General features: G+C 44.3%; 1 protein-coding gene across 2 annotated transcripts in view; it reads right to left on the reverse strand.

Annotated features, from left to right (window-relative positions):
* The window catches only part of LOC132381003 (prickle-like protein 1), a 108,618-nt gene extending 95,265 nt beyond the window's left edge, over positions 1-13,353 (reverse strand). For both annotated transcript variants that reach the window (XM_059950068.1, XM_059950071.1), the window contains exon 1: positions 13,028-13,353. The gene's annotated coding sequence lies outside the window, so the exon portion shown is untranslated. The remainder of the gene's footprint in view (positions 1-13,027) is intronic.
* Between the last annotated feature and the right edge of the window lie 950 nt (positions 13,354-14,303).

Here is a 14,303-nt window from a genome sequence, read left to right on the forward strand (position 1 = left end):
AGAGATTTTGGAAACCTTAAGCAACACACATAAAATGCTGCAGGGACTCAGCAGGGGTCCTGATCAAGATCTGAAGAGTAGTCTTGGCCCGAAAAAGCCAACTGTTTATTTCTGTCCATAGATGCTGCCCAACTTGCTGAAAACCTCCAGAATTCCGTGTGTGCACGTGCTTGCTTTAAACTCCCAAGTGTTCATACTTTCAGGCTGACCCTGGTGTGACAGAACCCAACTTATGGGTATGTTAAACACCTTCTGAAATGGTCTAACATGCCACTCAGTTTGTGGTCAAGAAACCAGCCAGCAAACTAATCATTACCACAGTATAGAAACACTGACTACATATCAAGTCAACGGACATGCTTTCTGTTCGTGTGCACCGAGGAGGGTGAAGGGGATTTCTTTCTGTCAGATCGATAAATTTTCCTTTATATATCAGACTGAATCTTTGCCCATCCGTAAGCACGGGGATCTACAAGGGCAGCATTTAATACATGATAGTTTGGAAACGCAACCTTAAAAAGACCTCAAAAATAAAGAACCTCGAAAGGACCGAGACTGCCCTAAAGAGGGGAGCCAGTGTTATTGTAATAATAGTTTAAAGTTCCATCGTGCAAAGGGCAGCCCCGCACTGCAGGAGACAGTGATGAATGCATCTTCGTGTGCAAGGTTGAAATAACCCGGATTCTGCTCTGTGTGTTTTGAGCTGAGGTCCCTTCCTAATCAACGAGATTGTTGTCGCATTGCTGTGATGGGGTATTCCCATGTTTCTGCAGTTTCCCAGATTGCCTGCAATTGGTTCCACATTCCTAAATGATGGCTAGACACTTCCCCCTTTGGGCAAAGTGTTATAAGGAAAGTTTGCACAGACAAGTTCTTTAAAAAAAATGGTTTAAAGGCAGCCAGTGGCTTTGGATGGTGGTGAACGTTGGTAGCGCAGGTTGAGGTGCTCACTGAGATTAGCAATTAGTTTGCAGATGTTTCACCACCAGTTGATGTGGCATCCTCATTGCGCAGTTTTTAGTCTTTCTCTCTGAACGCAAACACTCCCAGAGGGGTACACCAACAACCGCGCACAGAGGAAGTCACCTCAACTGCTAAGTCAAGTCACTTTTATTGTCATTTCGACCATAACTGCTATGTGCAGTACATTGTAAAAATGAGACAACGTTTTTCAGGACCATGGTGTTACATGACACAGTACAAAAACTAGACTGAACTACTTAGAAAGAACAACAGACCTACCCAGGACTGCATAAAGTGCACAAAACAGTGCAGGCATTACAATAAATAATAAACAGGACAATAGGGCAGTAAGGTTTCAGTCCAGGCTCTGGGTATTGAGGAGTCTGATAGTTCGGGGGAAGAAACAGTTACATAGTCTGGTCGTGAGAGCCCGAATGCTTCAGTGCCTTTTCCCAGACGGTGATGGAACATCTACAAGCTAATTGCCAAGCTTGGCAAACACCACAACATCAAACAGCCCGTGGTGTTCCAGCACAGTCTAATCTTCTCTGAGGAGCGTCACCACAAACAGCGATCCAACCAACATCTCAACGGTGGAGCTGGCGGAAGATATTGACACACCGCAATGGCAGTTAAGGTGGAGTAAGGCTGCAGCAGTGAAGGGTCCCCAGTTGCCTTTCATTCCATGCCACTGGACACTGACACCCATCGTCAAGGACCACGTGGTGGCTGCCCACGCACCAGTCTCCCCGTGTTAAACAAAATCGCGCACAGACGCTCTCCAATCTAAAATCCCACATCATGTGGACCCTGGATCAGCTTCTACAGCTACCTCAAGACCCGCCAGTAGACAACCTCTCAGGACAGGGGTTCCCAACCTGGGGTCCATGGACCCCTTGATCCATGGCACAAAAAAAAGTTGGCATTCTTGCCTTGGAAGAATATCACACTCAACTCAAATGATCGCACCATTACTAGTGTCAGATTAACAGAAACAGACAGAGACTCACTAGAATGCAATCAAACCTCAATATTCAGGATACTAATAAAATCCATTTACTGTTGCATGTGGACATTCTATCATTAAATCTGGTGTTTGATGCCTCGTATTGTTTCTTACGGAATATTTTGAGAAATAATAAATAAAGCACATGGCTTTTGGTTCCGATTCAAGTCAGTTTGAAGTAATAAAAAAATATAGACAGCATAAAAGTAGGCAGGGAACTGACAGGAAGCATAATGTTACCTTTGGCTTTCATATTGGAAATGTGTGACTAATTTTATCCGTTATTTTCTAAATCTCCATTGGAACCTCAAACCAACAACATCACACTGTGAAACATACACAAGCACGCGAGTTCAAGTGCATCACACTGTGGGGAGGTCTGCTGGGGAGCAAATTTTACTTTGGTTAGATTGATCTGCATAAAACAGGATACTTCCTTGCTGTGAGACGGACCCATAATCTGGTCCTTCACATCAATCTCAGCAGCGGTTGGTTGAATATAGTCGTAGCTTCAGGCAGAAGACATTACACTACGAATTCGTAAATTAGTTTATTACTGTCACATAATCTGAGGTACTGTGAAAGACGTTGAAAAGAAAGATTAGCTTTGTTTCTTCATTCAGAGGGTCACAGAATGAGCTGCCAGGGCAAGTGATGCACGCAAGCTCAATTTCAACACTCAAGGCAAGTTTGGATCGATACACGGATGGTAGGGATATGGAGGGCTATGGTCCCAGTGCAGGTTGATAGGAGTAGGCAGTTAAAATGGCTTGGCACAGACTAGATGGGCTGAAAGGCCTGTTTTTGTGCTGTTCCTTTCTATGAATACATACGCCGAGACACATAGTGAAATGCACCATTTTTGCATCAACAACCAACACTGAGGATGTACTTGGAGGCAGCCTGCAAATGCTGCCACGTTTCCAGTGCCAACAGAGCATGGCTACAACTCACTAACCCGAATCCATATGCCTTTTTGGAACGCGGGAGGAAACTGTAGCACGTGGAGGCGACTGCATGTATTTCTTCCAGGCGTTCAGCTTTCCTCACACACTTGTCTTTTGCACCATTTGCACAGATCAACTCTAATATAGAATATTGGTAAATAGATCAATAACCGAGGGTGGGCGGTTGGGGTTGCCATAGAAACTTACAGCACAGAAACTTGAGCTCTTGTGCTGCAGCTATCACTGAACCGTCAGCCTTCGTGAGAGAACGCAGATGCTCCATATTGTCATTGCTGCACTAAAGTGAGCTGGAGGCATGCAACTCCTCCTCGTCTTTCTGCCCAAGAACCATGGGTTAGCGTTCCGGTTCGGGTCCCAGTCATCAGAGAACCCAGTGCTGAGGCCTGGTATTCAGGGTACCACAAACATCCCACCTCTCCCGGAAGTCCTGGGAGTCTCCCGCATATTGATAGCGGCTCCCTGACGCCCAAAAATTATATACAGTATACTGGAAATCGATTTTTTTTGAGAGGGAGGGGGAGATTGGTCTCTCTTCGTGCTAAGTAGACCTATCAGTTTTCTCTGTGGGCGGGCTTTACAGTCGACCCCAAAAATAATGACAGTGTTGCTCGCTGCACTGTTTGTAACAGTGACTTTTCTGTTGCCCATGGTGGGTTCAAATGGAAAAGACATGTTGAGGTGGGTTTAACAGGTGTCATTCGTTCATTAGCATAGCTGACGTTATTTAAACTGGCTGGCTAGCTGCTAAGGAGCTACTCTATTGATGTCCTATGTGACGAGGCCAAACTCCCTGTAGACTGACAAAGTTGTAATAGAATAAAATCATGACTCCATGATAATATAAGTACATATCTTAATGTCACATTTTCTGCATATACCCAACTTGCTTTACAGATTAGACAAAAATCACTAAACTATTACATACACCCTTGTAGGTTGACTGTGGGGTGGGGGCGGGAGGGAGAGAATATGGGGTTGCAGGGGGCAGGGGTGCTACCTCCCTGAAATGCGTTTTTGCAGGATGGGATGTCTGGTACCAGTCATCAGAAAGTTCTAGTGCTTAGTCAAGGGAGAGACTGGCATTGAAAGTCTAGTGTTCAGGGTACTGCCCGTTGGAGAGTCCAGCCTTCAAGACCTGGAGTTTAGGGCACCAGTCATCCAAGAGTCTGTCATTCAAGGCCTAGTGTTCAGGGAATCAGTCATCGAAGTTGGTATTTGAGGCCTAGTGTTGAGGGTGTACAACAGCCTCCTAGATAGGCATATGAATATGTGGATAATGGAGGGATGGAGACCATGTGCAGAGACAGGCAATAGGTCTTGTTAGTTTAATTTGTTCAGCACAACATCACATGCTGAAGAGCCTGCTCAGTATTGTTCTACGGGTCTTAACAACACCACAGGTGTAGGCGGTGAGCTACCAGCCATGTTTACACCCACATCACTCAACACCCACAGACACCCGTTTCAAGGAGAAACAGTTAAAATTCAAGCCTGACCAGTGCAGATTCACCAAGATGGTTCAGTGAGGATGTACCGGAGAGGATGACTGCTCTCCTTCAAGCAGAAAGGTCAAAGTAACCTGATAGGAATAAACTTGTGTTCTTTCTTGTAAAAAAAAAGTGGATAGTTTGTTTTTCTTGTGAATGGCACTTATTTGATGTTATGTGCATACAATGTTTCTCTAATTAAGTGGTTTCATTTCACTGTGCAAACGACAATATGACCCTCTCTTCCTGTCTCCTACCTCAGCTGGAACATCTAGTACCCGTCAGCAGATGCTCCACCAGCTATCTGCCCTTTCCCTTCCCAGTCCAAATGAAGTCTCAACCTAACATGTCGACTCTCCATCCCCCTCCATAGATGCTGCCTGACCCACCGAGCTCCTCCAGCATTGTGTGTTGGATTTACTTGAGCCCAAGGGAGACCACTGACAGATTCAAATTTATCACACTGAAACAAAGTGAAATGTGCCATTTGTGTTAATAACCTACACACCCCAAGACAGGGGTTCAAGTTCTTTTTTTAAATTAGACCCCAGGTTGGGAACTCCTGCCCTAAGGGATGTGCTGGGCACAGCCCACAAGTATCACCACGCATTCTGGTGCCAACATAGCATGCCCATGATTCTCAGCAGAACAACACAGAACACAACAGCACCAAAGCAAGCACCTTTGCCAACTCGCACCCACCTATACAGACAGTACTCTACCCCCAAGACAGGCCTCCAAGCTGTGTTTGACTTCTTGACTGCTGATCGACTAGGAGATAGAAACACCAAAGTGAATTGAGCTGGAGTAATCCAGAACTCTGTAGAAATCGGTGCCAACAGCAAAGGGTTCATGCAGCAAAACAGCCCTGAAGGGTCTCGGCCCAAAATGCAACCATTCCTCTCCATCAATGCTGCCTGCCCTGTCCAGTTTCTCCAGCATTTTCTGCACGCTACTCCGGATTTTCAGCGTCTGCAGAATCTCGTGCATAGGAATCTCTCGCTTAGCCGAAGCACCAGAGCGTAAAGAGCAAGCCAGACTGGAGGGACATTAGTGGCGTACAGTGAACCACCCAATACAGGAAATACAGAATCACCTTTCACCAGCCAGATGTGTGAAAGTTGCCTTTGATTTTAAGAAGTCTATATCCATAAATCATGTTAAGTAGACAAAACATTTTCAGTGGTTATTGAGCAGCCTGATAACTAATTGCTGATTCTAATTGTCACATTTTTTAAAGTAATCAAGGATCAACTTTTTTCACCATATAGAGTACATTGACATGGGTTGAGAATTTACTGTGCTGTGTTGGTCAGGACATACATGCAACCAAAAAAAAAATTCAACGATTATACAGAATAAAAGATTATATTAAACTAAAGTTAGAGACTAAAGTACAAATATGGAATAAAATGTGGAGGAATATATGGGATGAATATCAAGAGAAACTGCATCCGAGTGCAATTTTACAGCCAGTAAGGGGTTAGAATCAGCTTTAATATCATAGTACATGTAGTGAAATTTGTTGTTTTTGCAGCAGTAGTACATTGCAATACAGAAAAGCTGAATTACAGAAGGTATATAGTGGGCAGGACAGCAGTACTGCCCACTGCAATATGGCGCTCCCTAAAATAATCCAGATTTATTTTAAACAAGAGATTCTTCTGACACAGCAAGTCTAGAACAATACACACACAAAATGCTGGAGGAACTCGGCAGGTCAGGCAGCATCTATGGAGAGGAATGAAGAGTCAATGTTTCTGGCAGAGTCCCTTCACCAGAACAAGGCACTTTGTCTTGAAGATTCTCGGTCTGAAATCAGAATCAGATTTAATATCACCAGCATATGTTGTGATATTTGTAATATTTGTAGCAGTGAGACAATGGAATACATTAATTCCATTTTTAAGAGTGCGTATATATATTTTAAAAAAAATTAAATTAATTAGTGCAATAAAAAAGTAGTGAGGTACTGTTCATGGGTCCAATGTTCAATCTGATGGCAGAGGGGAAGATGCTCTTCCTGAATATTAGAAAGCTAGGCAGCACTTTGCCCCTTATATCAACAGTAGAGCAGTACGCAAAATCCATCTGCAATGCCGTTTCCTCTCACAGAGGGGCATCTGTGTCTGCACTTTGCATTCCATTGAGGACAGCCACATCCCTGATCAGTGCTCATGCAGGTCAGATCCAGACTGAAACTCCTGCCTTATGCCCGAGTATCTAGTCCCAGGATATGCGTGGCCTCCTGTTTTGTTCACCCAAAAGATGGGAACCCATGCTCTTTTCTTGTTACTGCTGTCAGGGAGTGGGTGCAGAATCAAGTTCAACATCACTGGCATAGGTGGTGAAATTTGTTGTTATAAGGCACAGAAGCAGAATTAGGCCACTTGGCCCATCAGGTCTGTGCTGCCATTTCATCATGGCTGATCCATTTCCCTCTCAGTCTCAATGTTCTGCCTTCTCCCCACATCCCTTCATACCCTGACTAACAAGGCATTAAGATATAGGTGCAGAGTTATGCAGCAACGGTACATTGCAATACATGGTATTAAAAACTGTAAATTAAAGTATACATTTATAAAGTTAAATTGGTGAAAATAGAATAGTGAGGTAGCGTTGATTGATTCAACATTCATTCAGAAATCGGATGGCAGAGGGGAAGAAGCCATTCCTGAATTGCTGAGTGTGTGTCTTCAGGCTCCGGTATCTCCTCCCTGATGGCAGAGAAGAGAAGAGGGCATGGCCTGGGTGATGGGGGTCCTTAATGATGGATGGTGCCTTTTTGGGGCATCAGAATGTGAAGATGTCCGCTATGCTGGGGAGGTTAGTGCCCATGATGGAACTGGCTATCATGCAAATCACTGCAGATTATTCCAATTATGTGCAGTAGCCCTCTCCACATGAAATGCTGATGCAGATACAGAGTATATTTTATGTATTGTGCTGTACTGCTGCTGAAAAACACTAGATTTCATGTCATAGAGTATGTCAGTGATAATAAACCCAATTCTGATTCTCCTCTTTTTCCTCCTTTGAAAATCACTTCTTCCCCCGGTCCTTTCCAGTAATACATCCGATGACAGACTTCGCTTTATAAATGTTAGAAATTGTTGTACAATATAGTTACCACTTTACTTCCACAGCAAAACTCCTTTGGCACAGTTTTCTCTTATCGGGGCCATTTGGCCCATCAAGTGTATGCCAGCTGTTAGAGCTATTGTTGAGTCTCATTTCCCCCACTTATTTCCCTATAATCCACAGCACTGTGTAAGAGACTTAGGCACGACATTTTTTTTTATATATATCATTTCAGATGATATGGCCTCCATGGAGCCCAATCTCAACAACATCGAGGCTGTCTGGAATTAGTTGGAGAGACAGGAGCAAGCAAAATAACCAAAATCTGCTGAAGAATTGGCAAGTTCTCCTGGATTCTTGGAACCACCTACCAGCCAGTTTTCTAATAAAACTGCATGACTGTGTACCCAAGAGAATTGACTCAGTTTTGAAGGCAAAAGGTGGTCACACCAAATGTTGATTAGTTTTTTTTACTGTTTACTGCTCTTTATAGTAATTTTTTTTGAAGTTTCTAAATATCAATTCATTATTTTTGAAACTATCTTCACTTACCATCAGGGAGGAGGTACAGGATCCTGAAGACACACACAACGATTGAGGAACAGGTTCTTCCCCTTGCCATCCAATTTCTGAATGAGCATTGAACCCATGAACAATACCTCACAACTTTTCTTTGAATTTATATTTTTGCACTACTTATTTAAATATATAATTCACTTTTTTCTCCATAATATATTGCATTGCACTGCTGCCGCAAAGTCAACAAATTTCACAACACATGCCGGCGGTGTTAACCTTGATTTTGATTACAGATTTTTGTTACATGTGCCTAATACTTTTGCACAAACCTGTATTTACTTCCAAGTGCATCAGCACCACCCCCCCACTCCCCTCCCCCATGCTTCTTCCACTCATCTACACTGAGTAGAATTTTCAGGAATGAACTAATCCAGCAAACCAGAATGCTTGGGGGGGGGGGGGGGGAGGGCGAGGGAGGATGACACTCTTTAATATCACAGGGAGAACATGAAAATTCCAGCCAAGGTCGGGAACGGATGCGTGTCTCTGAGTTGTGAGGTAGTCACGTGGCCAGAATCACCATGCACTGCACACAAAGGTGCAAGAGATCCAACCCCTGTACAGGACTGCTTATTGCAGACTTCAGCCACGTGTATTGAGGATTGACTGTATTGAGCAGCTACATTTACATGCATGAGGAATTTGCTTTGGTGGGTTGGTCAGGGCGTGACATGCAATGAAACACCTACCTACAGGAAAGATGGAAATAAATTTGAAAGAGTACAAAGAAAATTCACAAGGATGCTGCCAGAACTTGAGGACCTAAGTTATAAAGAAAGATTGAATAGGTCAGGAGTGCAGCAGGACTTTAGGTCAGGACTTTGTTCCCTGGAACATAGAAAACTGAGGAAAGATTTGGTAGAGGTATACAAAATTATGGGGGCTATAGATAGGGTGAATGCAAGCAGGCTTTTTTCTGCTGAAGTTGGGTGAGACTAGAACCAGAGACCATGTGATAAGGAAAGGAGAAAAGTTTAAGGGGAACATGAGGGGTAACATCTTCACCCAGAGGGTGGTGAGAGTGTGGAATGAGCTGCCAGCGTAAGTGGGGCATGCAAGCTCGGTTTCTACATTTAAGCAAAGTCTGGATAGGGGTAGGGGTATGGAGGGCTATGGTCTAGTTGATGGGACTAGGCAGTTTAAATGGTTCAGTATGGAATAGATGGGCTGAAGGGCCTGTTTCTGTGCTGTACTTTTCTATGACGACTCTAAAAAACAGCAACGCTCACAATTGTAAAGAATAATTAATGGTATTAAAATAAAGTTAAAGGTTTAAGTACAGATAGGGAATAAAATCTGCCTAAATATCAGCACTTAGAATGTAAACTGTATTATAAAAATATTTAAAGTGCTTACCGGGCAGTGATTGAGGTAATAGAGGGGGTGGGGGTTAACTACGATAATTGATAAGATTAATTGCTTAGGGGAAGAAAATCATAATTTACTGTGAGTTATCAGGAAGCACACCACAATACTGGAAATGAACTGAATATTATTTCAGATCTATAGTGGCTAAATCTCTCTGCAGCCGGCAGCAAAGACAGCTGGTCAAACTCAGTCACGGTGGCCCATGGCCTGCTCCTGCACCACAGTGAGGCTACCTTCAAAGTGGAGAAGCAATACCTTATATTCCATCTGGGTAGCCTGCAAGCTGTTGGCATGAATATCGATTTGTCCTTCCAGTATGGTAAAAGAAAATCCTCCCCCCTCCTATTCCCCATTCTAGCCTCTTCTCACCTGTCTATCACCTGGTGCCCCTCCTCCTTCCCTTCCTCCTCAAATCTAATCAAGTTTAGATATCACTCAAATCATACATGGATACAGCCAAACAAGACAGTGTTCCTCTGGGGCCAACATTCAAATATGTGCACATTCAAAATAATGAGAGAGAATAAAAGAACAGTCACATACGAAAACACGTTTAGTCCAAGACCTTGAGCAACAGGTCATGCAAATTGATTGTTCCTGGCAGTCCAGACTGTAATTCTATTGATCCAACACAGGAGGGCAGCACCAATGGGAGAGGTTATCCCCAAATAAACACAAATGCCTATGGTAGACTCTCCTCTCCCATCCTATAAGACTCCTTCCTTGACAGCCCTTTACCTTTCCCACCCATCTTCTTCTTGCTATTCCCCCTTCCCCACCCCCCATCTTCCCCTTCTTTTCCAGTCATGAAGAAAGGTCTTGGCTTGAAACATTACCTTCCTGTTCATTTCCACGGATGCTGCCTGAACTGCCAAGTTCCTCCAGTGTTTTGCTCGAGCTTTTCCTCCCCATTTCAGAGTTTAGGATAGTAATTATCTCCGACTGGGGATCGGAGCCTGATAGCTCAGCAACTGTTTCAGTAATGATGTGCTATTTGTCTAGCCTGAAGCTATGGAACAGTCAATGCATCCACTGGTCAGATTGAAGGCTGAAAAACTACTCACATTAGAAGAAGAATAGCCCTTAACTCGGCAGTGAAGTTATCGGGGCACCATCTTGACAGTGTTCCTGTCGCAAGTTATTCTTGTTTTTACGAGGCTGAGTTCCTAGCTCAACCCAACTTGGATTTGAACTCGAGAACCTTCGCTCCGGAGTCCAGCACTGATATTATTGCGCCACCAGGCAGGACTCACGTTCGGAGGAACCTCAAAATGTTGAGTAACACAGCATGGAAACAAGTTCTTCGGCCCAACTCATCCATGCTGACCAAACCCCCCCTTCTAAACTAGGGACATTTACCTAGCTTTGGCCCAATAAATGTGCCATTTGCAATCCAAGATCATCAGTTCAGATATAACCAAGGTTCCTGCTTCCTTTTGCCTTAAACTAATCACATCTTTGGCAAGAAAGCAATTATCTTTCCCTTCCAAAGCTCTGCACTTTCCACTCATTTGTAAACAAAGGTTACTGATTCACCATAGGACATAGGAGCAGAATTAGGCCTTTTGGCTCATCAAATCTGTCCTGCCATTTCATCATGGCTGATTTATTATCCCTCCCAATCCCATTTGCCTGCCTTCTCACCATAACTTTTGATGGCCTGACTAATCAAACTATCAACCTCTATTTTAAATATACTCAATGACTTGGCCTCCACAGCTGTCTGTGGCAATGAATTCCACAGATCCACCATCCATTGGCTAAAGAAATTCCTTATCTGTTTAAAGGGACATCCTTGCATTCTAAGGCTCTACCCTCTGGTCCCAGAGTCTCCCACTGTAGGAAACTTCCCCTCCATATCTAGGCCTTTCAATATTCAGTAGATTTCAATGAGATCCTCCCTCTTTCTTCCAAACTCCAGTGAATTCAGGCTCAAAGCCAACAAATGCTCATTTTAACCCTTTCTTTCCTGGGATCATACTTATAACCCTCTCCAGACCTCTGGACCCTTTCCAATGCCACTGCGTCCCTTTTAGATATGGAACCTAAAAGTGCTCCAAGTACAGTCTGACCAATGCCTTATAAAGCCCCAGCACGACATGCTTGCTTTCATATTCTCGTCCTTTGGAAATGAATGTTAACATTACATGCGTCTACCTCAGCAGTAACTTAACCTGCAAGTTAACCTTTAAAGTTCAAAGTAAATAGGTCACCATATATTGTGCAACCCTGAAGATTTTTCAGTAAATCCAATAAACATAATAGAATCAGTGAAAGGCTCCACCAACAGGACAGACAACCTGGGTGCAAAAAGACGACAAACTGTGCAAATACAAAAAAGAAAAAAATATTAATAATCAATAACAATATGAGATGAAGAGTCCTTGAAATTGAGTCCATTGGTTGTAGGAACAGTTCAATGATGGAGTAAGTGAAGTTGAGTAAAGTTGCCCCTTTGGTTCAGGAGCCTGATGGTTGAGGGGTAATAACTGGTTTTGAAGCTGATTGAGAGAGTCCCGAGGCTCCAGTACCTTCTTCCAGATGGCAGCAGTGAGAAGAGCGCAGGTCCTGGGTGGAAACGTGTCCAACGACCCCCAAGTCCCTTTACACCACTGATATCTGAATTTACTCCCGTTTTCTTAAATTCGGAAATGTGTCGCAACGGAATTATGCCTTCATTCGTACTTACATAAAAGGTAGCGGGACTGGTCATAGTGATGAACTATTCACAGTGACGGTAGTATACCAGAACTCTTACCCCGTCTTAATCTTCTGCAAAGATCTTTAAATCTAAATACTTGGATCAATAGTTGAAGTCTGAACTAGTTTGCAGGAAGCCCACCACATGTTAACTTCATAGTATCAGCGGCCCAACATGCCTCCACATAGCAGATGTTATTAGAACTCTGTTCAACTCTTTACATTTGTTTCTCATTCCCCCCCCCCCCACGCTCCCCAAGTTTCAGGTCACTATTTCATAGTTGAGCTCAAGGGATGAGCAAGTATCATTCCCGAGTCGAGGAGCGAAGTGACTCGTGTGCCAGGGCTCCGGCCAGGCTGGGCGGGGAGGTTACGACCGCTGGTGGTCCACCGGACGTCCTAATTGTCTCATTCCTCCTCGGGAGAAGGTGTCCGGGAGGAGGCAGAGCTGGAGACCTCCCTCTGAGGGCCGGGCAGAGAGCCCAGCAGCGTCCTCACCCCGAGTCCTGCCCAGCCCGGGTCGCACTGCACGCGACACTTGTCATTTCGGAACCGCACGGACAACAAATGTCCTCTCAAGCGAACACCTGAAAACAAATTTGTTTCTGGGCACGGTTACCATGGAGCAGTTTCAGAAATACCCACAACTGAAGCAATTTAACTAAAAGATCAAAGGAACAGTGATTAGGAACGAAGGGAATCCAATCCATTTGATCAACCCCGCTAGCGCTCAGACAGAAACCTTTACCAAATTAAACGGCCAAGCTGTGAAGTTTTAAACCCACAGAGGTTTAAAACAAAAAAAAGTTTTCATAATCCACATGGATGGAAAACAAACCTCAAGTACTTTACAATTAATAAAATGTTGGACTTACCCGGAATGAACTTCTTTCACAAGCTAAATCTCTCAATTTTTTTCTCTCTCTCTCTCGTCTACTTTCTTTGTTCAAATTTACTTTCCCCTCCAAGCGCCTTTTCCTGGTCTGTCAGTTCTTCCAGATTCGGCGGCTGTTTTATTTTGTTCTTCCTGTTCGTGAGCAGCCGCTCCCCCCTCGTCTCCTAGCTTGGCTGCATTTCGCCCCCTCCGCCCTCTTCCTCTCTCAGCGAACGGCTGGACTGGGAGACCGCGGCTCCCTTGCGCAGCCAGAAGAGATTTGCGATCAGTCCCCCTCTATCTCCTCGGCAGCCTGGCCAATACCGACGGAGCATACCTTCTGGGAGGCACGGGCTGTTATTAAAAGAGGAGGAGCTCTGGCTGCGGGGATTGTTAACTCCTCAAAGGCCATGCCTTAAACTGGACGGAAATACACTTATAACAGAAGTTGCAAATGGTTCAGTTTTAAAATGGAGACCCAGACCCTGATGAAGGGCCCTGGACCGAAACGTCGACTTTTTAATTCCTCTCCAGAGATGCTGCCTGCCACCCCCCCCCCCCCCCGAGTTTCTCCAACATTTTTGCGTGTGTAACTCCGAAACAGAAAGCTGTTATTTTAAACAGGGATGCCTCCTATCTACATGAATTTTATCTACAGCCTTGCTCTCACGTCATGGTATGCTCGGGCTGGACTGTTACCAATAATTTCTGAAGTACGACTTTCCAAACGGGCCAGCATCGGTAAACTGGAGATGTGAAAGTGGGGGGTTCAACCAGCGAACACCACAAACCCCCCCATTTCAAACTGCAGCTACAGAAAGAAGCAACTTATATTTTGTAGAATCTGGAACACAATCTGCCGGAGGAACTCAGCGGTCAAGTAGCAACTACTTGGCGTAGTTATCTTATCATGTGTTAAACTATTTACGAAGGATACTTTGACATGTTGAAAATATTTATAAGTAAATAATAAGTCTTCTTCAAAGTACATAATTGCACCAGCCAATGAGGTACAAACGGGTGGGGCCTACGTCTGCTAATTATGCAGCAAATAGGAGTGTTTCCCAGGGCGTGCGGGATGATTTACGGAGAGAAAAATCAGCGAGTGGATGATAGTTATAATCTCAGTCACAAACCTGACTGACAACTGGATTACCCACTCATTTCCCTTCTGGCTGGTAAAGTAGGGGTGTAGCGGTTGGCACAATGCTTTACGGCGTCAGCGCCCCGGGTTCAATGCCCGCCGGTGCCGGTAAGGAGTTTGGACGTTCTCCCCG

The sequence above is a fragment of the Hypanus sabinus genome, chromosome 25 (assembly GCF_030144855.1).
Source record: "Hypanus sabinus isolate sHypSab1 chromosome 25, sHypSab1.hap1, whole genome shotgun sequence".
Taxonomy (NCBI): Eukaryota; Metazoa; Chordata; class Chondrichthyes; order Myliobatiformes; family Dasyatidae; genus Hypanus; species Hypanus sabinus.